This window comes from Narcine bancroftii, chromosome 1, assembly GCF_036971445.1.
Source record: "Narcine bancroftii isolate sNarBan1 chromosome 1, sNarBan1.hap1, whole genome shotgun sequence".
Taxonomy (NCBI): Eukaryota; Metazoa; Chordata; class Chondrichthyes; order Torpediniformes; family Narcinidae; genus Narcine; species Narcine bancroftii.
The window spans coordinates 17528372-17553727 of record NC_091469.1 but is presented as its reverse complement, the minus strand read 5'-3'; the positions used below and the strand labels follow the sequence as shown (position 1 = coordinate 17553727).

At 43.6% G+C, this 25356-nt stretch overlaps 1 long non-coding RNA gene across 1 annotated transcript in view; it reads right to left on the bottom strand.

Moving 5' to 3' along the window:
- The window catches only part of LOC138763626 (uncharacterized), a 95834-nt gene extending 89956 nt beyond the window's left edge, over positions 1 to 5878 (bottom strand). The window contains exon 1 of the long non-coding RNA XR_011357694.1: positions 5766 to 5878. This is a non-coding gene — a long non-coding RNA (uncharacterized lncRNA). The remainder of the gene's footprint in view (positions 1 to 5765) is intronic.
- Positions 5879 to 25356: the final 19478 nt, after the last annotated feature.

Below are 25356 nucleotides of genomic sequence, written 5' to 3'. Positions count from 1 at the left end.
ATCTAGCCCCGCCTGGTCTACATCCTGCTAGCCCTTCCACTGACCAGACTGCTCTACACTCCCTGTCACAAGATAAATTCCCTAGACGAACAATACCCTCTTCATGAGAGTGTTTCCTCACATTCTCCATTCCCTCCACAGCTGGCAACAGAAGTGCTTTGGTTAGAGATAAATCTCCTTCATCTGTGCCCTTACAAAGATCAACAAGAATCTCAAAGCCTCCACAGAGGCTCTGTTATGACCATTTCAAAACTTAACCATAATTGCAGTGAGTGGAGTCACCCTGTATTATTTCAAGCTTGTAGCCTGTTTTATTAAAAAAAATTCTGCTATGTGTTCTCATTAATTCTATTTGTAACCATTGATCTTCAGTGATTTTTTTTGTTTTGCCGTTATTGTATTTTAATAAAATTGGTCAATTTTTGTGGGGGGGTGAATGTGATGATGTAAAGGGGAGGGGGCATATTATACAGATTGCTTGCTATTGGCTATGGCTGAAGAGATATTCCATTCTACTCGTATAATAGATGGTGGTTGTAGTCTGTTAATAAGAGCCCTGTATTAGTATAACACTTGTCTGGACCATGTCTATGGCATATCACACAGAGTGTTTCTTTCGTTCGCTCCATGACCTTTCATGCTCATGATTCCACTCTCATTTAATATTCTTTTCTGTAGTCTTCTCAATTGAGCCATCTTTTCTCAATGGTTGCATACGAATTTACCATATAATTGACCATTCCATTAAATTTCTGCATGTCCTTTTTGCATTGTGGCCTTGGCATGTTCCCAATAGTGGGCATCTTTCTAGGATCTAGTCTGATGCCCTCATGACCAATAATATCTCCTACAAATGTTAGTTCTGTCACCCCAAGCTGGCATTTCTCTCTATTCAGGTTCAGGTTTGCTTTCCTTGTTGCTTCCAGCATTTTCTTTAGTCTCTCATTCTCGTGGTTCCCCATACTATGATATCATCAACACCATCCAGGTGCTCATAGACCATATGGATAGTTTTGTGATACACATCAGGAGCTGAGGGAATTCCGAATGGTAACCTTAGGAATCTGCATCTGCCAAATGGACTATTGAAAGTGTATAGTTTTGAACTTGCTTCATCCAATTTGAACAGCCAAAATCCTGATGATGCATCTAAATTGCTGAGAAATTTTGCATTTTCAAACTGTGACATGATTACTTCACATGTCTATAATGCGCGTCAAAAGAAGCAAAGACTTGTTGATCCAAACCATGGCTTTTATTAACTAAAAGACTGGCATATCACAAGTTGGACGACCAGTCCAGAATGACCTGGTCTGACTAGGAGCAATCCTTTAAGACCTGCCAGTAGGTGTGACTACACTCTCAGCCAATCACAGCCATCCTACACTACCATCTGTACATATACACATTGGTGATAGAATCTGTACTATCACAATGTCAGAAGCTGAAAGTGTTCTCTTTATTGCTCTGTTTAGATCTCTTGGATCCAGGCAAATTCTAAGCTTTCTATTCTTTTTGACAACAATGACAAGTGAACTCATCCATTCCGTTGTCTCATCTATTTTCTGAATCATGTTCAGGCTTTCTATTTGGTCCAACTCTACCTTTAAGTTGCTTTTGAAGCACAAATGGAACTTTTCTGCATGGATGAATTATCGGTGGCACACGTATATCCACTCTAATTGTTTGTTCTCCTGGAAGGCAGCCTTGACCCTGAAATAGGTCATTGTACTCTTTCATGAGTTCATCATTGACTGTCTCTCCTTGGTTTTGCACAACGAGGACTCTTTTTACCAGGTTCAATTTCTCTCAGGCTGCCAAATCTGATATGGCCTATACATCCTTTGTACCACGATGAATGCTAGCATATGCTGTTGTCCCTGTGTTTCACTTTGACCATGCATTCTCCTTGCACTGGTATAGCAGTACCTGAATATCCTGTCACCTTCACTTTTGTTCCATACATCTTTGTTCTGGGTCTAATCTTAAAATCAGTCTCTGATATTACATTAATTTGCGTTCCAGTATCCAATTTAACTGAAATGTATATGTCATTCACTTTTAATCTCAACATCCAGTTTCCATTTTCTTTCTTGTTATCAGTCACAACACCTACATAGTACTCCTCCATCTCCCTTTCATCTACTACATGAACCTTACTTTGTTGCACTTAGTTCCTACAGCAACGGGCATAATGGTTGCTTTTGTTGCACATATTGCATGTTTTACCATATGCTGGACAAGCTTTCGGTAGGTGTCGAGTACTGCATCGACGACATGGCTTTCGATTGTCCCTTTCATTTTTGTTTACTGGCCACACCTCTCTTTCCACTTTGGCATGCTTTTAGATAAACTGTTTATGTTTGTTCTTGCTCTCTGCATCCACATTGCAGCTAATTTCATTAAACAGCTCTTTTGGCTGTGCTTTTACAGTTTCTGTAGCCCAACAGAGTGCTATGACTTTTTCAAGGTCTGGATTTTGCTCTCTTAGAAGTCTTTACCTTACACTATTATCTGGAATACCATACACCAGCCTGTCTTTTATCAGCAAGTTGGTCAGTCCACTAAATTCACACGCTTTGCATCTGTTTCTCAATTCAGTCACATAGTGATCAATACTTTCTTCCGTTTTCTGTACGCGTGAAAAATCTGTGCCTCTCAAACATGAAGTATGCCCGTAATGGTTCCATTTTCCCCTCAATTTCATTGCGTCTCCTTCAGAAGCAAATGTGAAGTTATTATACACCTCCAGGGCTTCATCACCCATGACATGCAAGAAAACTGACACTTTCACTTCATCATTTTTTCTCATCAGCTCCGACTGCTAAATACAATCCAAAATGCTGTTTAAATCTGTTCCAATTTTAAGCTGCATTATCTGCCAGCTGAAGTTTCACTGGTAGGTGTAATCCTTCCATTTTTCACTGTGTTAGCTCCTCTTCAATGATCAGTTGCTGTCTTCAGATTTTACCTTTTGAAGTATTGGCTTTGATGCATGTCTGGTGCTCCTCCATTGACAGAGACATTGAAACAACAGTAATGGAATGCAAAGTAAGTCAGATAATGCAGCCAAAAATGTTGCAAGCCAAAGCTAACCCATGGAAATGGCCATACAAACTCTGGCATCTGATGAATGTCGACTTCACTGGACCATTCATGGGTGAGACTTTCCTTATAGCTGTGGATGCACACTCCAAATGGCCAGTTGTTTCACAGTTGAAAAACACCAAAGCAGATCCCACGATTGACCATCTTTCCCACTTAAGAATTGTGTCATGAATTAGTTACAGACAATGGACACCAATTTACATCAGAGCATTCTAAAAAATTTGTGCGACAACAATATCTGACATATTTTGTCGACAGTCTATCACCCAAGTACTAATGGGGAGGAAGAACATTAAGAACAAACATTCAAAAAAAAAATCAATGAAAATCATGAAACCAGAATGCCTCCCAGACAAACAAAAAACACAGATTTGCTATTGGGGTACAGAAATATGCCACATTCCACCACAAAAAAAAACCCAGGAGAACTAATGTTTGGCCGCAACTTGTGGACCAGGCTGTTCACAGTTCACCCAGATCTGGGTCTCGCATTGCATAAAGAGCATCACCACAGCCTTCGCCTGGAACATTGGAAGTGGGCGAGTAAGTTCTGGTGCAAGATTATAGACAATATAAAAACCTATGGGTGGTAGGAATAATCTCAATAAAATAAAATTGAGCACCAGCTCATACTCTAGTGGGGGTCAGATTATGGAAGTGACACATTGACCAATTAAGAGCATTGACAGACACCAAGGTCCATCAACAGCCTCATGAAATGGAGGAGGTGGAACCAGACCTTCCGTGGCCTGCCCGGAAAATCCCACCCCTCAGGCAGAGTGTGGGGGGGGGGTGGGCAGAGACAGTTGCAGAGCCGAGCAGTCCAGTGAGGAGTCCAGGAACAAAGACACACAGCCAGGATGACAGTGAAGACAGGCAGGTGGAGCTGAAGGTTAGCGAAGGTGGGCAATCGACATCAACTCGACCCCCGACCCAACTATCTATGTGTCCTGAGCAAAGACCAGCACAGCAAACCACACCAAGGCGGTCTAGAAGAGAAAGAAGACCACCTGAAGACTTTAAGGATGATGTGCCCTGATTATTATTAAATAGCCCACATCATGATGTCACCCTTCCACATATATAACTGTGTCGCAGTAGCCAGCTTAGTCTAATAGAAGGATGAGAAAGCATCACGTCTCTGAGTCTTAATTGTGTGAGCGCATACTGCTCAATGAGGCATCGCTTTCGTGGCTCGTTTCATCAGACACTCAACCTGCCCTACTCCGTTGAGGACATCAGGGAAATGATCATGTCCTGCCAGGTCTGCGCAGAGTGCAAGCAGCACTTCTACTGCCCCAACAAAGTACACCTGATAAAAGCATCCCATCCCTTCGAATGAATCAGTGTTGATTTCAAGAGTCCCCTTCCTTCCACCAACGCAAATATGTACTTTCTCCACATCGAGGAGAATTCTAGCTTTCGGTTCGCCATCCCCTGCCCAGAAATGACCACCACCACGGTCATCAGGGCCTTGCACTCTATTTTCACCCTGTTCAGGTATCACAGCTATATTCATAGCAATTGGGGCTCATCATTTATGAGTGAAGAGCTATGCCAGTACCTGCTATTAAGGGGGATTGCCTCAATCAGGACAACCAGTTACAATCCCCAGGGGAATGGACAAGTTGAAAAAGAATGCAACTGTATGGAAAGCCATAAAATTAGCTGTCCGGTCTAAAATCCTTCCAGACTCACACTGGCAAGAAGTCCTACCCATGGTGCTCAACTCCACAAGGCCACTCCTCTGCACAGTTACCAATGCAACTCCTCAGGAGCTTATGTTTACATTCCAAAGGAAATCCACATCTGGGACTATTTTCCCAGCTTGGCTAATGGCACAATCCTGCTGAGAAAGCATGCGAGGAAGAGCAAGACAGACTCCCCCCCCCCCCCAGATCGAGAGAGTGCAGCTGCTGCACATCAACCCAACGTATGCCTAAGGGCAAACCCTGTTGGCAGGGAGGACACCATCTCAATTAGAGACCTGGCACCCACCGGAACTGAGGATCCGATCCCTCAAGTTAACCAGAAACTACCAAGTACCCCACTCAGGGTCCTGGAGGACATGGCTCAGGATGTAGTCCAATCCATTCCACAACCTGAGCCAGAGCTCTCAAGTCTCACTGACCTTATACAACAGAGGGTCCAGGAGGTTTGGGAAGTCCAAAGTCCTCCAGTACTGCAGCGCTCAACCAAATTTACCAGAGCCCCTGACAGACCTAACTTATAATATTTGTAAAGTATTAGTTTTTATTAAATGAATTGTCTGTGTTTTTCACCCACAGGCTCAATTCTGAAGGGAGGTGTGAATGCAGTGAACTGGAATTCACTGTCTGTATGTTCCAATGGCTGGCTCCTCCCTCACTTACCCCAACATAGACCGTGGTTTTCCTGCCTTACCTCAGATTCACCCGAGGACTGTTGTGTCTACTGGCCATTGATTGTAAGAGCACAAGTCATGAAGTCATATTCCACAAAAAAAGGCTTTCGGCCCAACAACAGTGAAAATTTGTTCTACACTGATTTGATGCCATCTTTCTCTAATTAATCTCAACCCATCAATTCCACCACAAGGACATTGACAATAGATATGGTAACAGGTCCCTCTGTCCCATGAGCTTGTGCTCCCAATACACCAATTAATCTTCAATTACCTTGAAGGGTGGAAGGAAGCAGAAGTTCTTGGAGGAAACCCACACATACATGGAGAAAGTGTACAAACAGAGCTGGATTCAAATGTGAGTCACTGGTGCTGTAATAGTGTTGCATTAACCGCTGCAATAACTGTGCCACTTAACCAAACAACCTGCTCACCTTTGGATGACATCACAGGGAGATCAATGAACCTCCATTCTGACAGCAGCAGAGTTCAGGATCAACTCCAATTGGCTGGATCTGTAAGGCAGTAAGTTAGCCAACTGACTGTTCCAGAGTGCTACCCCTTCAGTAACCATTTTCTATACAGTACAAATCCAATTATCAAAAATGATCAGGACCAGGCCTATTTTGGATAAACCTTTTTTGAGAACTGGTCTTTTTGTCCCAAAAAAGAGAAAAAAATGCTGGCCTTGCTGATTTCTGACACCTTCACTTCAAGGCTCCACTCATACTAGGATCCCAAGAGTCCCATTCCTGCCTGGAAGTTTGAGATCCTTGCTGCTGTAAGGAGCCTGAGGTCCCCGGTCAGTTTGGCTCAAAAAAGTTTTTGAATAAATTAGGATTTCTGATTTGTTTCGGATATCCTCATTTATCAGAAATATTTAAAACATTTTTGGATAACTAAGTATTTCAGAGAACACAATTTTGGATAATCAGAATTGTACTGTATTTGATTTTGGTGCTCTCAGCAGACTTTCAGTTCACTACCATTTAGAACTATGTTTGATGAAGAATACAAAAAAGGTTCTGCTGGAGCTGATGCGGCCCCGGGAGAGCGGGCAGTGGAAACACTGTGCTGCTGTGCAGGGTCCTCGTGCCTGGCCCAAACGCCAATTTCTCAATGCAGGCTTTATTAAAAAGACCCCGTTGTAGTTTTATTTTCAATTCTGCAACTCAGGGTCTCTGTCCAAAATGATGGCACATGTGCTGGGCAGCATACCACAAGGGATTACAGACTTTGGGCCAGCAGCCAACTGGTGGAGGGCATCAAAATGGGGAGAAAACCCCTGTTGCGAACGACAAGCATAGGAGATAACCCTTGGGGGAGTGGGACTATGGCAGTAGACTAGTGAGGAGCTCAATAGTTGAGGGACCCACACAGGCTGTGGTTGTTGCTGACTTGCGATTGAGGGATTCATCGAGGCTGTGGTTTGCTGGAGACTGGCTCATAGGAACCAGGTATCTGAACTGGGATTATAGAGGGGACAGAGACCAAGGGCTCCAGAAGGGCCCAGGGCACTGAAGGCTTCCTGATCGTATCAGAGGTTTGGGTATGGAGCTCGAGTTTCCCATAATTTGAACTGGAGTCTGTCTGGCTGCAGAAGCTACGGGAATGCTGGAGACAAATCTAGGGGCACTCAGTGTCTCTGAACATATTCCTCTTAAAAATGTCATAATCTATCAAATTCCAGTAAATAAAATTATACATAGACATCCTGGCAGGGTATCAGTTTGTGCAAAGCAAATTCCTTACCCTATAAATTGCTTCCAGTAGTTAAAGGTATACTTACTTCCATTCATCATCTTGCATCAGATGTTTGCAAGTGTAATCAGAAATTTTTGTTTTGTGCTTAGGTTGAAATCTATTTCTATCATTGTGAATAGAGAGGAATATATTCCTCTCTTTCTGAGGGCACCATCAATATTCTTTGTAAGTAATACTTATATTTCATTATTCCAACAACCACACATTCTCCATGTAGGAAATAAGTTTGCCATTTTTGCTGATTGAAATGTAAATAAATATTTAACAAAAAGAGCAAGTCTAATATTTGAGAATTCAGCTTTTGATTGTTCCACAGACCAAACACAATGCATTTTCAGTGTAATTTCACAAATATAACCCTGCAATCACAAGCCTGAAGTTCAATTTTATTTCAGGATGCAAGTATGCAGACAATCAATAGGAAAGTGAGAAATGGGCCACACTTTGATTGCTCTTGGGTTACAAGAGTTCCGTGCAACAGTATATGGTCACTTAAGATGCATTTACATCACAGCTACCAGTCTGACACTGATCACTGCATTATCTGGCTCCTACTTGGCTGGAACATTAACTGATGTCAGAGTATTATAGAACTGCACGCATGTCTTTGACCATACGAGTGTGAATCTTCCTTCCCAAATGTCAGATGTTGAAATAGTTAGATAACCATTCTCAATAGGGGCTATACACCCCCCCCCCCCCACCCCCAACACACACAGTCTTGGTGAGACAGCACATTTTGGGAGGGACACAGACTGAAATCAATTTTTTTTTTCATTTAAAAAAAATGTAGATGGTAGGAGAGAAATGTGGAAGAAACCAACTACATTTGACTGCTTCACAGGGAAGGGAGCTCATAAACTTTGACCAGAATCCTGTAGGGAGGGGGATGGGACCAAAACACATTGAGAATGGCTGAGTTAGAGAGAATATTTCAACTATGCGTGGCCAATTCGATCTCTGATGCTTTGCTTCTCTTGCCTCTCTCTCCCTTTTTCTGGCATCTGCCACTGATCTGCCTCTGTCACATTTCACCTCAGCCTGTTTTGCCAATTCTGTGAGGAGCCCCTGTCTCACTCCATCCCACCTTGTCCTCTTTACTCTGCTTCTGTGCTCCCTTCCCCCTTTGCAGATGAAGAGCTCTGGCATGAAGACCTTTTTCTCCTGATGTGGCTTGACCCATTGAATTTCTGCAGCAGATTGTGTTTGGCCTCAGATTCCAGCATCTGCAGTTTCCTGCGTGTATTCATTTTGCTTTCCTCTTTCACTCATGCATGTGCATTTATTCTCCTTCGATGGCTGGAAACTTTTCAATATACATCAACTTAGAAATATCTGGCCCAAGCAAGGAAAGCAGGAAGTACCCTGGGCTAGTGTCTGGTTAATTATGAAGGATACGGTCAGGCAATGAAGGCAGAAAACAGTTCTCTACAACTAATTCAATCTAACAAATGATCCATGTAAAGTGGAGAAATTTGTCAAAGCTAGATAGCAGCTTTCAATCCTTGATATACAGCTTTGGGAACTGGTAGATCTGGAAATGGCACTCATTATATTTACACAGTGCATTTGAATGTTATTCTCAGTTGGAAACTAACTATGACTGCGTGTGTCTGAAACAAATACGGAGCAGCCAGCCCATCAGTGGGATTTTACAAAACAAGGTATTTGAAGCTTATAGTTTTAATGTGCCCGTGTTTAGAAATAGATGCAGAAAATCTTAGAAAAATAAACACTAGTCCAGATCTGTATGTACAACATTCAGGAACTTCATATAACATACATGATATTGACTGGCGCTGCTTGGAGAACTGTATATTCTGATTTCCGTTCTCGGTGTAAGCAGTATAACAATGTTCAGGTGAGAAGGGTCCAGAAAAACCTGTGTTTCTGGGTAGAGACTGTTTGCCATTGTGGTGATATGTAATTACACCACTAGGTTCCCCTCCAGGGGTCATCCCAGTGACCTTGCATATAAAGCACAATTACGGCACAAACTTTTACTCACATCTCAGGTTGTTTTTTTTTTAAAGAAGGAGGGATGTTATATACAATGGATACTTGGGACTATTTTATGCTGGAGCATGAACAGTGTTGTGATATGTAATTACACCACTAGGTCACTAGGGGTCATCCCAGTGACCTTGTATATAAAGCAGTCCAAAGCTAAAGTCTAGCCTTCCAGGTTTGTCTTCCAGAGACAAGACCTCTTAGCGTACATATTAGTTTATTAAAGCTGTCTTATACTCGCACTGCTGTTGTGGTTACTGTCAGTACAATTTAATAAACTAAATTAACCAGGGGTTAGTCAACCACCTTGTCCTCCCCACATGCCCGAGTGAGCACCAGATCCTGTTAGCAGCCAGCAGCCTTGCGGCTCAGGTAAAACAGTTTTGCAGGGTTACTCTAGAAATCTAGGGCACAAAATACAAAGGGTTCAAATTACTAGTATTCCCTCACCTCTGTGCCCCAGTACTATTGGGGTTATATTTTCAGTGCCAGTTAGAAAGTATTACAATAGTGCACAATGGGCCTCCCCCCCACCCCCCCACTACGCCTTACGAAGAAACAACACTGCAGCCTGTCTGTCCTGAACATAAAATCCCCTCTGCTGTTCACACACCTGACCCCAGAATGCACACCAATAACCACAAAGAGCAGGAGGTACAGCCCGAGGGATAGAGCCTTCATTAAGACAGAGGTCCACAGGCTACTACAGGAGGGCATCATAGAGCAGAGCACCAGCCCCTGGAGAGCCCAGGTGGCTGTAGTAAAGTCAGGAGAAAAACTGCACATGGTAGTGGATTACAGCCAATCAACAAATTTACACAACTAGATGCCAACCCCCTGCCACGCATAGCAGACATGGTCAACAACATTACACGGTACAAGGCCTGAACGCAGCACACCACCAACTTCCCATTAGAAACAGTGATTGTATTTACATGGCATTTGAAGCAGACGGTAAGCTGTATCAATTTCTGCCACTTCCTTTTGGTGTCCCCAATGGAATGTCCCTGTTTCAGAGAGAAATGGACCGAATAGTCGATGAGTTCGAACTGAAAGCGGTGTTCCTCTACTTAGATAATGTGACGATCTGTGGCCACACTCAGGAGGATCATGACACGAATTTAAAATGGTTCTTCCAGGCAGCCGTGGAAAGGGACCTAACGTGCAATAGGGTCAAATGCGTTTTTAGCCAGGAAGTTGCCAATCCTGGGCTGCATAGTGCAGAACGGGGATAAACCTCCCAGTACCAATCATGCTGAAAGCACTAAAAAGGTTTTTGGGGCTGTTCGTTTACTACGCCCAATGGGACCCCAACTACACCGACAGGGCTCACCTGCTTATAAAAGCCTCAGTTTTTCCACTGTGCCCAGCAGCCACCAGAGCATTCAGGGACATTAGGGACCATATCGCTAAAGCTACCATGAGTCTATCCAGTTTCAAGTAGAAACGGATGCATCTAATGTGGCTCTGGCAGCCACCCTCAACTAAGACGGATGACCGGTGGCATTTTTCTCGCAAATCCTACAGCAGTAGAGAAGGAGATCCTAGTCATTGTGGAAGCAGTAAGGCATTGGCAACATTATCTGGTGTGCAAACACTTCACCTTCGTCACGGACCAATGGTCTGTGGCTTGTATGTTTGATAACCTGAAAAGGGGGAGAATTAAGAATGACAAAATCCTGCGCTGGCGGATAGAATTGTCCACATTTCACTACAACATTCTATACCACCCCGGGAGACTCGACAAGCCACCAGACGCACTGTCCAGAGGCACTTGTGCCATCCTTAACCACACGTCCCAGTTGCAGAACTTGCAAAATGAGCTGGGCCACCCAGGGGTCGCTAGATTGTTTCACTTCATTAAAACTCAAAACCTCCCATTTTCAGTCGAGGAAGTGAGGTCAGTGAACAAGAGCTGCCCATCTGTGCGGAATGCAAACCGCAATTTTACCGGCCAGACAAAGCCACCCTGATAAAAGCTACCAAACCTTTTGAGTGCCTCAGCCTAAATTTTAAAGGCCCGCTTCCGTCCAATAATAGAAATGTCTAGTTCCTAAACATAATAGATGAATATTCCCATTTCCCCTTCGCAATCCCGTGTTCTGATGTATCAGCAGCCACTGTTATAAAATACCTCCAACCCATCTTCAGCATATTTGGGTACCCGAACTACATACACACAGACAGGGGTGCTGCATTCATGAGCGCAGAAGTACAGCAGTACCTGCATGAGAGAGGGATTGCTACCAGCCGCACTACAAGTTACAATGCCAGGGGGAATGGATGTCAAAAGGGAAAATGCCACTATCTGGAAAATGGTCCTCTTGACTTTAAAAGCAAAAGACCTGCCTGTTACTAGATGAAAAAGAGTGTTACAAGAGGCCCTACACTCTATACATTCTTTGTTGTGTACTGCCACTAACATGACCCCACATGACCGTATCTTTTCTTTCACAAGGAAAGCCACGACGGGCCCAGTGCTGCCTAAATGGATGATGATACTGGGACCTGTTTTCTCCTCTGGAAGCACTGCAGACCCCACAAAGTGGACCCGCTGGTGGATCAAGTGGAGTTGAGGCACGCGAATCCTTAGTACACCTTCGTCACATTCCCAGATGGAAGAGAAGACTCGGTGGGCACCAGGGATCTTGCACTGGCCAGATGTGCGAACAACACGGAGGAAACACCGATGTCCACGGATCAACAAGGAGCGCAGCAGCAGTCACTAGAACAGTCGTCCATCGAGTCACCCCAGAGGACTATACCACCCACCCCAGAAATCAGGACCCTGGGTATGCCCGCCCCACAAAACATCACCATCCTAGACTTGATGGCAGGACCTCATCCCATACAAGAGGATCCCCAGCCCACACGGCCACATGGCCATCTAGTACTTCCCACTCCCACACCTCCACCAAGAAAGGCCAAAAGGCAGACCGCACTCCCCACCCCTATACCACCACTGAGGAGGTCCAGAAGGCAACGGAAGCCAGGAAAAAATGTGGACTTTTGAACTTACAAACAAAGGAAGGAAGGAGGACAGTGGGGGGGGGGGGTGAGAAAAAACATTTTTTTAAGGGGAGGGGGTGAATATGGTGATATGTAATTGCACCACTAAGTCACCAGGGGCCATCCTGGTGACCTTGTCTATAAAGCAGTCCAGAGCTACAGTCTAGCCTTCCAAGTTAGTCTTGCAGAGAGAGAAGACCTCTTAGTGTACATATTACTTTATTAAAGCTGTTCTTATACTGGCACTGCTGGTGCGGTTATTGTCAGTACAGCTATGTTATTGAGGGCACAGCAGTACAATGCTGCTTCCTTCCGCGTGCCTTTGTTAATAAAATGCTTTGGTGGTTCCCAAGCATCTCAGTGAGTGGATGGCAGAGAATGCCATTTATGCTGCAGATGCTAGTTCAAAACACAAAAGTGCTGGAGACACTTAGCAGGTCACACAGCATCTTTCAGAAGAGATCATAGATGATACAGGTGGGAGAGTAGAAAAGGCAGAGAAGTGATAGGAGAGGGGCAGCGCTCTAAAAGGAGAAGGGAAGGGGTGGGGAGTGGAAGGAAAGGAGACAGAGGAATAGCTAAAGATAGAGACTTGAGGGGTTTAAACGGAAACTGAAGTCAATGTCAATACTTGCCTGCTTGGAGAGTACCCAGATGTACTTCAGTTGTGTTTTTTTTTTGTAAAAACAGTGAGAGATAAAACAGAATGTTTGGGCAGCATGGTTGGCATCGTGGTTAGTGAAACGCCTTTGCAGCGTCAGTGATTGGGACCAGGTGTTCCAATCCCATGCTATCTGTATGTTCTCCCCATTTCTGCATGGGTTTTCTCTGGGAGATCCAGTTTCCAACTGCGGTAAACCATTGTATGTATATTTAATGGACTGGACACACCCCTTGGCTGATTTTACTGTGGTTCCTCCCACAGACTCCAAAATAATGGTGACTGTTCCACAGCCCCCTCCCCAGTTCAGGACAAGCTCTCACACAGGACTGTGACAGCTGTGGTGAATGTGGAGAACCAGATCAGAGATGCTCATGTCATGGGCATCAGGTCCAACTCCATCCAGAAGACTGTCAGAGCAAGGTGAGCTCAACTCGCAGAGGGCAGTAAAACTGGTGGGCACACTAGAAGTTGTCCCCCAGAATATGGAAGCCTACTTGGCTGCCATGGGCACTGCCATCTTGGGACGTGGAAGGGCCACAACACTGTGAACACCACCACCTTCAAATCCTGCCAATGATCTGACCATGGCCACTGTACTCCGTGAGCACCCAAAATGCTACCTCTACAGCCTGAGGAAGCACCAGAGGAAATGCTGCCTGGTGAAAGTCATGGTTTGCTCTAACTGCAGGAAGAAAGAACATTACACGAAAGAGTGCAAGTCCAAGCCATCCCAACCCAGCAGCACTGCTTGCAGGCCGTGGAGGCTGCCATTCTGGACACCGCCATCTTGAAAATCCTGCAGCACCGCGTGAGAGCTGTGGGGCCCACCATCTTGGGACTGCACCGCATCTGCAGACAGTGATCCAATACTGGTCTCCATCACCTTGGATCAAGAAGCCATCACCATATCAATGATGGACATCCAGGTAAACAGCCATGTGATGAGCTGCCTGTTCGATAGTGGAAGCTCAAAGAGCTTAATTCACCATAACATAGTACAGCTTTACTCCCTCACTATTAGGCCAGTAAGCCACAAAGTCTCTTTGGTCTTGAAGTCCCATATGGTTGATATCTGTTGCTACCGTGTAGAGACTGACTGTGCAGAGCACAAACTACAAATACTTTAAACTCCTGGTGATACCACAGCTCTGTGCTGCTATGCCACTGGACCTGGACTTCCAATGCCACCTTAAAAGTGTGACAACAAAGTATGATGGGCCCCATTTAACCCCTCACTGTCGGTAAACAGCAGTTTTTAAAAACACCCACTGTGCTCTACCAGAAAAAATTCCTTGCCTCTTTCCCCACTCTTTCTGGCCAGCAACCCGAAGATTGCCCACTAAACATGACCTGCAGACTCTCAAGATCACCACTCCATTGTTCGCCAACCTCACCCCGACTGTAAACTCGTTGCCACCAAAAGTAGGCGGTACAGTGCTGGGCACAGGACTTTTATTAGGTTGGAGGTGCAGCAGCTACTAAGTGAGGGGATCATTGAACTCAGCACCAATCCTTGGAGAGCCCAAGTGGTAATGGTGAAGAATGGGGAGAAAAACAGAATGGTCATTGACTACAGTCCGACCTTTAACAGATTTATGCAGCAGTACGTGTACCCTCTTCCCCGCATATCCGATATGGTCAACCAAATCATTCAATATCAGATATTCGCCACCATTGATCGAAAGTCATCATACCACCACCTCCCCATTCACCCATGGAACCACCAATATACTGGTTTTGAGGCAGATAGCTGCCTCTTCCATTTCCTGAGGGTTCCCTTTGGTGTCACCAATGGGGTCTCTGTTTTCCAGCGAGAGATGGACTGAATGGTAGACCAGTACAAGCTGCAGGCCACATTCTCATATCTGGACAACATCACCATTTACAGCCATGTCTTGCAGGACTGACTCCACCTCCAAAAATTCTTCCAGACCACCAAACGCCTTAATGTTACACAAGGCTAAATGTGCATTTCGAACAACACACCTTGCCATCCTTGGCTGCGTCGTGGAGAATGGAGTCATTGGCCCCGGCCCTGATTGCATGCACATTCCTTTGGAACTCTCCCTTCCCCACAGCCTCATAGCCCCAAAAAGGTGCCTAGACTTCTCCTACTATACTCAGTGGGTCCACAATTATGCAGACAAGGCCCACCCCCTCATTAAATCTACCTCCTTTCACCTGATGTCAGAGACCCATGCAGCTTTCAATCACATCAAGGCAGACATTTCCAAGGCTACGATGCAAGCCATGGATTAATCCACCCATTCCAGGTGGAGAGCAATGCATTAGTCTTCGCTCTGGCTGCCACCCTTAACCAGGCGGGGAGACCCGTAGCCTTCTTTTCTCGCACCCTTCAGGGCCCCTGAAATTCAACACTCCTGTCAAGGAGGTGGCCAAAGCCATTGTTGATGTCGTTCAACACTGGAGACACTACCTCACTGGTATATGGTTTAGCTTGCTGACTAACCAACGTGCAGATGTTTTCATCTTCAACAATCAGCAACAAGGTAAAATCAAAAACAATAAGAAATTGAGGTGGAGATTTTAACTTTCCAACTACAATTTTGACATCTTGTACAGTCCCAGAAAACTCAATGAGCCAAAAGATGCTGTATCCTTCAGAGCATGTGCCAGTGCATGAACAGACTGATTGCAAATCCTCCACAACAATCTCTACCACCCTGCAGTCACCAGGTTCTTCCACATTAAAGCCCACAATCTGCCTTACTCCATTACGGAGATCAGGACTATGACCAGAAACTGCCAAGACTGTGCAGAGTGCAAACCACATTTCTATCAACCAGACAAAGTGCAACTCACCCCTTTGAACGCCTGACCATTGATTTCAAAGGACCCCTCCTCTCCTATGTCCGCAATGTGTATTTCCTAAAAATCATCGATGAGTACTCATGATTCCTGTTTGCCATTCCCTACTTGGATATAACAGCACCCGGTCATCAAGGTTCTACACACTCTCTTCACCCTCTTTGGGTGCCCCTGCTATATCCATAGCAACCAGGGTCCTCTTACAAGTGAGGAGGTGCGCCTGTCCCTGCTGGCCAAAGGCATCACCACGAGCAGGATCACCAGTTACAAACCCCGAAGGAATGGGCAGATGCAAAGTGAGAACACAACTGTCTGAAAGGCCACCCTCCTTGCCCTGTGGTCTCCTAGTCTTCCACTGGCATGATGCCCTCAGAGATGCTCCACTCAATCAAATCAATCCAATGTACAGCCACCAATGCCACTCCATGTGAAAGAATGTTTTCATTCCCTAGGAAGTCTGCTTCAGGGACCACGCTGCCAATCTGGCTGACATCCCCAGGGACAGTCCTATTCTGGAAGCAATGTGAGGAGCCACAGGCCTGACCCACTGGTCGAAAGGGTACATCTCCTCCACTCCAACCCCCAATACGCCTATAAGGTGTATTCAGATCAGCACGAGGACATGGTCTCTGTTAGGGACCTGGCATCCTCAGGGGTTACGGAGTCCATTACCCTTTATCTATTGTTATCCATGATGCACCAGATCCATGGTGTGTTACTCCAGCCCCTATGGATGGCATGCCAGACTCATCACCACACACTCACCAAGCTGACGACTACATACAGGCGTTCCAGATGGTCCAGGACTCCAAGGCTGTGCTTCAACCATCACTATGACAATCACAGCAGCAGACCAGACCACCTGAAAGACTTAATTTGCAATAACACCTAATTCATGCCACACACCCCTAGCCCCTGACTCCTTCAACAAGGGGTGAATGTGGTAAACCACTGTGTGTTTTGCTTTCTGACTGTACCTGTAGCTCTTCCAGACTCCTAAATAAAGGTGACTGTCCCACAGAGCTGCCTCCATTCTATTACTAATGAAAGCCTATCATTTTTTTAAAAAAACATAACTTCTAGTCTTTTGGAGTTATTGATGGAGCATCACCTCCCACCCTTCAAAACATACTGAGGGTGTAAGTTAATTGGGTATAAATTAGACAGCACAAACTTGTGAGCTTAAGTGGTCTGTTACCATGCTGTATGTCTACATTTAAAACCATTGATGTAAGGTGGGTCTAGAAATACTTTGTTTTGAGGTTCCACCTGTGGAAAATTCATTGTACAAAAGCCCAAGATTAGCTATTACATCAGTCCTCTACTGCACATGGGCACTGGACACTCCTTGATGAGGGCAAGACACTCATCTGTATTCTTCAGCAACTTATTCCTTGTGCTGGCACTTTCAAGGATCTATGGACATAATCTAAGGCCCCTCTGTTTATCATCACTCATGAGCATCCTGCCATTTATTGTGCATGCTTAACCTATATACATTAATTTCTGCTTGTCAGGGTTAAATTCTATGAACTATTGCCCTGCTCAGGGTTCCATCTGATGGTGTGGCTCGAAATGATCCATTTCTCAATCTGCCACACAACTATTTTTTGTTTAATCGCCAACATTCTACTTTATCCTCCTACATTCACATGCAAGTTGTTCATGTTTAATTACAAAGATCAAGAATCCCAGTGCAAGCCCTTTTGCTACACCAGCAGTCACAGACTTTTACTTGGAAAAGCAACCCTCCACAACCACCCTCACCCCCCTCCACCTCCTATTATCATCCATTTTAAATCAAATTTCCCAGCTTGAAGTGGAGTTCATGGGTTCTAATCTTTTGGACAAGATCACCATGAATTACCTTATCAAAGGCCAGCGTGTCTCTTGTCAACATGTTCAATTACATTTTCAAAACACTCAATGGGACAGGATTTCCCACAAATAAAACTATGCTTGTCTATCCCAAGCTGCCTTTCCAACTGTGAATAAATCCTGTTCTAAATTCACCCCCCCCCCATTGTTTTTCCTTATCATTCATGTAGGAGTCAGTGGTCTATAATTTCCTCACATATTCCTGAGAGATTTTTTGAAAAAGGAACTATATTTACCATCCACATCCAAAGTGGCATAGTGAGGTAACTGCAGCAAATTTTCTGAAGGATAATCACAGTCCATTAAAAAACAATATCTTGGACGAAGGAGTGCGTAACTCGAAGCCAACGTTCAATCCAGGAATGTCCAGAGTCTGCTTAGTGTAACCAAGAGAGTGCAGAAGTCGCAATCTAACTTGGCATTCTGAACTTCCTACCAGTGAACTAAGCATCTTTCAATTTCACAAGTAGTTTTATTCCTTTTGAAATATCATTTGGAGGCAGTGAGAAATATCAATAAATGAAGCAATCTACCACAGAGGCATCTTTCAAATCAATTGATTTGTAAATTTACAAATATAATCACAAGTAATTTCTTGTTTGACATCAATGGGACACAAGGTTATTAATGATATGATCCTGGAAAAGGAAAGAAAGGATGCTCGTGTGCTGGTTTGCTGACGATCTATCACATCGGTCAGCAAAGCTCAAATTGTTGACATGCCATTGAGGAAATGTGCTTTAGTAAGATTATTGTCCTGTAAAGTGACTATTAATTCTAATTGGATCCTCTCAATGTTATCTGATGCAAAATAAAATCACACACGTGTCCGTGTATTAAACTGTGATACACATATATGCATATAAAATGTTGGCTGGCATTACAGTCAGAAAAGTTACAAATGAGACTTGACCAAATCCTAGTTTAAATGTACAAATTTATCATTGAGTCATTGATCTTTAGCTTATTTTCTTTTTCCTCAGGAAATACCCCACTATGCAACGGTCACTGCATTAAAAGTGTTTTTAAAAACTCCAGAAACAGCAAAATGTTGCTGGTGGAAAATGTGAACATGCAGTTGAAATTGGTGGCTGAAAGAAGTGATCAAGAAGAGTTCAAAAGACAGACTAAGCAAATATCATTACACTTTCTTTACAATCAAATGGAGTAAAATCAATTGCATATCATAAATTAAAAGAAGTGTCAGAGGATATTTTTATCTGGTTGTTGTAATATGGTTTTGTGGGCAATTGAACAAGTTTTGAAATTCTCACCAAATACACAATGCTGTGCAAATGCAAAACACCGTAAACAAGGGGTCTATTTGAATTAGAAAGAGGAAACCATGGGCATTCTAAGAACACAAGAACTAGTAGTAGGAATAGGCCATTCGGCTTGTTGAGCCTCCACCACCATTCAACATGATCACAGATGATCTGATGATAGATTCATCTCCATAATCCCTTCGTTCCCTTACTCTGTAAAAATGTCTAGTCTTAAATGCATTTACTGAATTTGCCTCCACTGCTTCAGTGGGAAGCAAATTCCAGATTCACCACCCTTTGAGAAAAGCAGTTCCTCATCATCTCCATCCTAAATCTACTACCATAGAACACGACAGTACAGAAAATAGGCCCTTCAGCCTTTCTATTCTATGCCGACTATTGTTCAGCTAGTCCTGATTACCTGCTCCCATTCCATAACCCTTCAGACCTCTCCCATCCATGTATCTATTCAATTTATTCTTAAAACTCAAGATCAAGTTCACACCCACATTGGATGGCAGCCCATTCCACACCCATCACTGAGTGAAGAAGTTCCCCCTAAACCTTTCCCCTTTCACCCTAAAGCCATGTCCTCTTGCATTTATCTCTTCTAATCTTAGTGGAAAGAGCCTACTTTCATTTACTTTGTTGATTACCTCACAATTTTGTAAACATCTAACAATATCCCCTTATTCTTCTTTGTTTCAAGGAAGAAGTTGTAACCTATTTAATCTTTGCCTGCAACTCAACTCCTGAAGATGTGGCAACATCCTAGTAAATCTTTTCTGCATTCTTTCAATCTTATCGATATCCTTTCTGTAGTGAGGCCACCAGAACTGCACACAATATTCCAAATTTCACCTCACCAATGTCTTATGCAACCTCACCATAACATCACATCTTCTATACTCAATACCTTGATTTATGAAGGCCAAGATGCCAAAAGCTTTCTTTGCAACCCTCTCCACCTTCAGGGAACAAGGTACTTGTATCCCCAGGTCTCTCTGCTCTTCTTAGAGTCCTACCATTTACAGTGTATGTCCTTCCTCGATTTGCTCTTCCAAAATGCAACATCCAACACTTATCTCCATTAAACTCCATCATCCATTTATTGGCCCATTCTCCCAGTTAATCCAGATCCCTCTGCAAGCTTTTAAAATCTTCCTTACTGTCCATTACACTTCCTATCTGTATCATCACCAAACTTGCTGATCTAACTTACCACATTATCATCCAGATCATTGATATCGAGAACGAACAACAATGGTCACAACACAGATCCCTGAGGCACACCACTCATTACATGGCTCCAGTGTGAGAAGCAACCATTCACTACCATTCTGCTTTCTCCCACAAGACCGATTTTGTATTCAGTTTACAACCCCTTTATGTACACCTAGTGTCTTAACCTTATGAACTAGCTTCCCATGTGGGACCTTGTCCAAGGCCTTATTAAAATCCATGAAGACAACATCTACAGCCTTTCCTTCATCTATCTTCTTGATAACTTCCTCAAAATATTCTACAAGATTTGTTAAACACAATCTACCACATACAAAGCTATGCTGACTGTCCTTATTCAGCCCACGGCTGTCCAAATATCGATACATCTTGTCTCTCAGAACACTTTCCTATAATTCACCTATTACTGATGTCAGGCCCTCTGCCCTATAGTTATCTGGTTTACTTTTGGAGCCTTTTTTAAGCAGTAGGACAATGTGAGCTACTCTCCAGTTCTTCGGCACCTCTCCTGTGGCCGAGGGCATTTTGAATACATCAGCCAGGGCCCCTGAAACTTCAACACTTGTCTCCCTCAAGGTCCGAGGGAATATTATATCTAGCCCAGGGGATTTGTCTAACTTTACACACTGAAAGGCAGCAATCACTTCCTCCTCAATCTCCATACATTCCATGACACTTCCATTGGTTTCCCTTCCACCCATACACAGTAGCCAATTTCTTGAGTAAATACTGATGCAAAAAAACTGTTGAAGATCTCCCCCATTTGAGTCTCCATACATAGTTGCCACTGATCCTCTAGGAGACCAATTTTGTCCCTTGTTATCCTCCTACTCATAATATACTTGTAGAAACCCTCCAGATTTACTTTCACATTATCTACCAAAGCACCCTCATGCCTTCTTTTGATTTCCTTCTTTATTATTCTCTTGCATTTTCTATACTCTGCAAATACCTCGTTGCCTATTCTGGTTTATACACCCCTCTCTTCATCTTACTCATATCACCAATATCCCTTGAAAACCAAGGTTCCCGATGCCTGTTAATTTTGCCTTTAATCCTGGTAGGAAAATGCAGACTCTGCGCCCTCAAAATCTCACCTTTGATGCCTTCCAATTGCCAGACATATATTTGCTCGAAAAACACTTTATTCTAATTGACTCTTCTAATTTCCACAAAATTGGCCTTCCTCCAATTTAGAACCTCAACTTAAGAATCAGACCTATCCTTATCACTGGACCCCAAATGCTCACCTACACAGACTTGTGTCACCAAACCTGCCTGGATGCCTAATTGGAGATCAAATATGGCATCCTCTCTCATTGGAAACTCTACATATTGACTTAGAAAACTTTCTTGCACACATTTGACAAACTCCAAGCCATCCAGTCCTTTTACAGTATGGGAATCCCATTTAATATACCGAAAGTCAAAATCTCCCACAACCACAATTTTCTGTTTCTTACAATGCTCCGCTATCTCCTGGCAGATTTGCACCACCAATTCTCTCGAATGATCAGGCAGTCTATAATACAAGCCTATTAGTGTGCTCACACCTTAGGTCTCTGTAGGCAAATCCACAGTGCTGTCCTGTCTCAGCACAGCTGTGATATTTTCACTGACTAACAATGTCATTCCTCCCCTTTTCATCCCTCCCCCTCTATCACATGTGAAACATCAGAACCCCGGAACATTAAGCTATCAGTCCGACCCCTCCTACAACCAAGTCTCACTAATAGAAATAATATCATAATCCCACATGCAAATCCATGTCCCAAGCTCATCTGCCTTACTGACAATTCTCCTCGCATTGAAATAGAAATGATCTCAGATGTACAAACCTCTGCTGTCTTTACATGCACTCCTCACATGACCCCTACCTTCCTCCTCCTCACTATCTGCTTTATCACTCTAGTTCCCCTCTCCCTGCAAATCTAGTTCACCTCCCTCCTCCTCTCTCTCTTCCCCCCCCCCCCAAAAGAACAGCACTAGCAAACCTAGCCACAAGGACACTAGTTCCTCCTCCAATTCAGGTGCAAACAGTCCCATTGGAACAGGTCCCACCTTCCCTCGAACAAGGCCCAATTATCCAGAAACATGAAGCCCTTCCTCCTGCACCATCTCTTTAGCCACAAATATAGCTGTATTATCTTCCCAGTTCTAAATCTCACAAGCATAAGGTACAGGTAGCAATCCTGAGATTATCACACTGGAGCTCCTGTACTTCAACTTTGCACCATACTCCCTAAACTCTCCGAGCAGAACTTCTTCACATCATTGGACCCTACATGGACCACAACATCTGGCTGCTCCTTAGAATTAGAAGAACTCAATCCAAGATATCTCAGACCCCGGCATCAGGGAAGAAACATACTATCCAAGATACTTGATTGCTCCCACAGAACCCTCCCATTTGTCCCCCTATCACTACTGCACTCCTCTCCTCTCTCCTTCCCTTGTGATCCAAGGGTGCAGTCTTAGTGCCAGAGACATGACTACGACAATAGATCATCCCCACCAATAATATCCAAAGCAGTATACCCATTGTTGATGGGAACAGTCACAGGGGTGCTCTACCTATGCCCCCTTGCCTCCACTCACAGTCACCTAGCTGCCTGTCTCCTAACTCTCAGGGGTGACTGCCTGCCTCCCTAAAACTCCTCTCTATCACTGCCTCTGCCTCCCAAATGAAACAAAGTTCATCCAGCTCCAGTTCCTGTTCCCAAACTTAGTCCATCAGGAGCTGCAACTTGGTGCACCTCTTGCAAGTGTAGTCATCAGCAATAAATGTGTTATTCCAGACTTCCCACATCCTACAATCAGAACACTGGACTGCCCTAACTGTTGCCTCCATTACCGAATTCCTCAGTTAATTAACTAGCTTAATTAAATAAACTTGCCACTCTTACCTTACTGGGAGCAAACTCCTCCTCAGCCATTACTCAACAAAGTCACTCTGTCTCTGAACTTTAACAGCTGTCCCTCTTTATACATGTCATTATCTATTATCTATTATCTCAATTGCTCCCTAGCTCTACTCAATTGCATCAACTCAAAAAGATAAGCGTTCTTTAACTTTTTAAACCTCCATCTCAGCTGTGCCGATGTCATGCACCTGCGCAGTCTTCTCGACTTAAAAAAAATTAAAATGGCAACTCACAGCATTCATTCACAGACCCTCCTTGCAGCCTCCTGACTCCAACACAAAAAGAAGCAAAGTAAGCATTCTTTACCTTTTCAAACCTTCCTCTCAGCTGAATCTTGAGATTATGTCCCCTAATTCTGGTGAAAAATCTCTTTGAAAGTCCTCCATTGTTCCTCAACTATCTCTCCATATAGCCTGCATTCCTAGTCTATCCTAACCAACACCTCCCTCATCCCCTTGTAGTTTCCTTGATTTAGGCAAAATACATTTGTTTAGACGAACTATTGTACGCTCCATTTGTAAATTTAATGATACTGTGATCACACATTCCAAGAGGATCCCTAACTACAAGATCATTAAGTTTATCTGTCTAATTGCACAGGAACAGATCCAAGATAACGTTCTCTTGTAGGTTCAGTTACATGCTGTTCAAGAAAACTATCATGTATGCATCCTATGATGTCCTTCTCAAGGTTACTTCAATCAACTTGATTCACCCAATCTATGTGCATGTTAAAGGCCCCCATGATCTACCATAATGGACTCAACATTTTTCTCATTAGATCTTACATCAGTGTTCTCAACATTTTTATTTCCACTCACATACTATTTTAAGTATTCCCTATGCCATAGGTACTCTGTAATTAGTCAGGGATTGCTTAAGGTGGTATGTGGGTGGAAAGAAAAAGGTTGAAAAACCACTGTTTTAATTGTACCTAATTGACACATCATGTGCATGGTTTCATAACTCCAAAGGAAATGGGCGAATGATCATTTTTCTCAAGCAAAATATTTCAGTAACAATTGGGTTTTGAGCAGTAGTGGGGGGGGGGGGGGGCGGGAACGTGATGTGGCATGATAGCATAGGGGAGGGACGTGCTGAAACATCTTTCCCTGAAGATTTGAATAAAAGCCTATGTTCAATTAATCTAAAATTATATCAAAGTACTTCAACTGTGATTTCAGAAGTAATTAGTTACAGTTGTGAAGAAAACTAGAGCTCAAACAATGAAAAAAATCAACTTTAAAGCAAGCAATATTTGGAAGAAATTTGGCCTACCTGTCAACTGGAGCCTGGGACCTCTGTTCTCTCCCCCTTCCCCCCCCCCCCAATCCGCGAACAGCATTGACTGCTGGCAGTGCCATCAGGAGCATTGGCCTCTGTGCTGAGGAACCCCAGGAAAGATGGAGTCCAGGGCTCCCCCTCCAAAGCTGCAGAGTCATTTAACCCTGAAGGGGAGGCCACTACTCATCGATCCAGTGAGGCTGGATTGACTGAGAGTAAGCCACATACCCGAGGGGAGGGGGAGAAGAGAGCACAGAAGATGATACAGGGATTTAAAGGGACAGCAGGAGGGGGAGAAGATCAACCGCAGGAGCACAGCTCTGGAGAAAAGCTGGTGAGTGAACCTGAAGAAGAGGAATCTAGGAAAGTCGGCCCTTTACAGAATATAAAGAATATTTTGATGGTCAATTTCAATCTATGTTGCAACATACAATTTAATTCTGTTAATCAACAACTGGCTAATGTCAGAGATGATATTTCTAATCTTAAAGCAGCAAAGGTGAAACAGGAAAAAGTTGTGGATAAAGTGAAAGAGAAAGTTAAGAAAATGGATGATAAACTGGAGAGTTGTGCCAAATCTATTAATCAATATCAAGAAAAAATTTGAGATCTTTTACGGGATGGAAAGTTGAAAAATAAAATTTATTGAAAAAAAAAAATCGACACCCTGGAAAACCAAAGCCGTAGAAATAATGTGAAGATAGTTGGATTACCAGAGCTCTTTGAGGGATCAGACCCGGTGAAATTTTTTCGTGAATAGATACCGAAGGTGTTGGATGCAGATATGTTCCCTGAGGCATTGGAATTAGATAGAGTACATAGAGCTTTAAGAAGTAAGCCAATGTCTGGTCAACAACTCCGATCGGTTTTGATTAGATGCTTGAGATATCTAGATAGGGAATTAATTTTATGACTGGCAGTACAAAATGCGAAAGAGCATGGAGGCCCATTGATGTTTCAGAAGAGAAGGGTTTTTGTTTATACTGATTTGAGTCT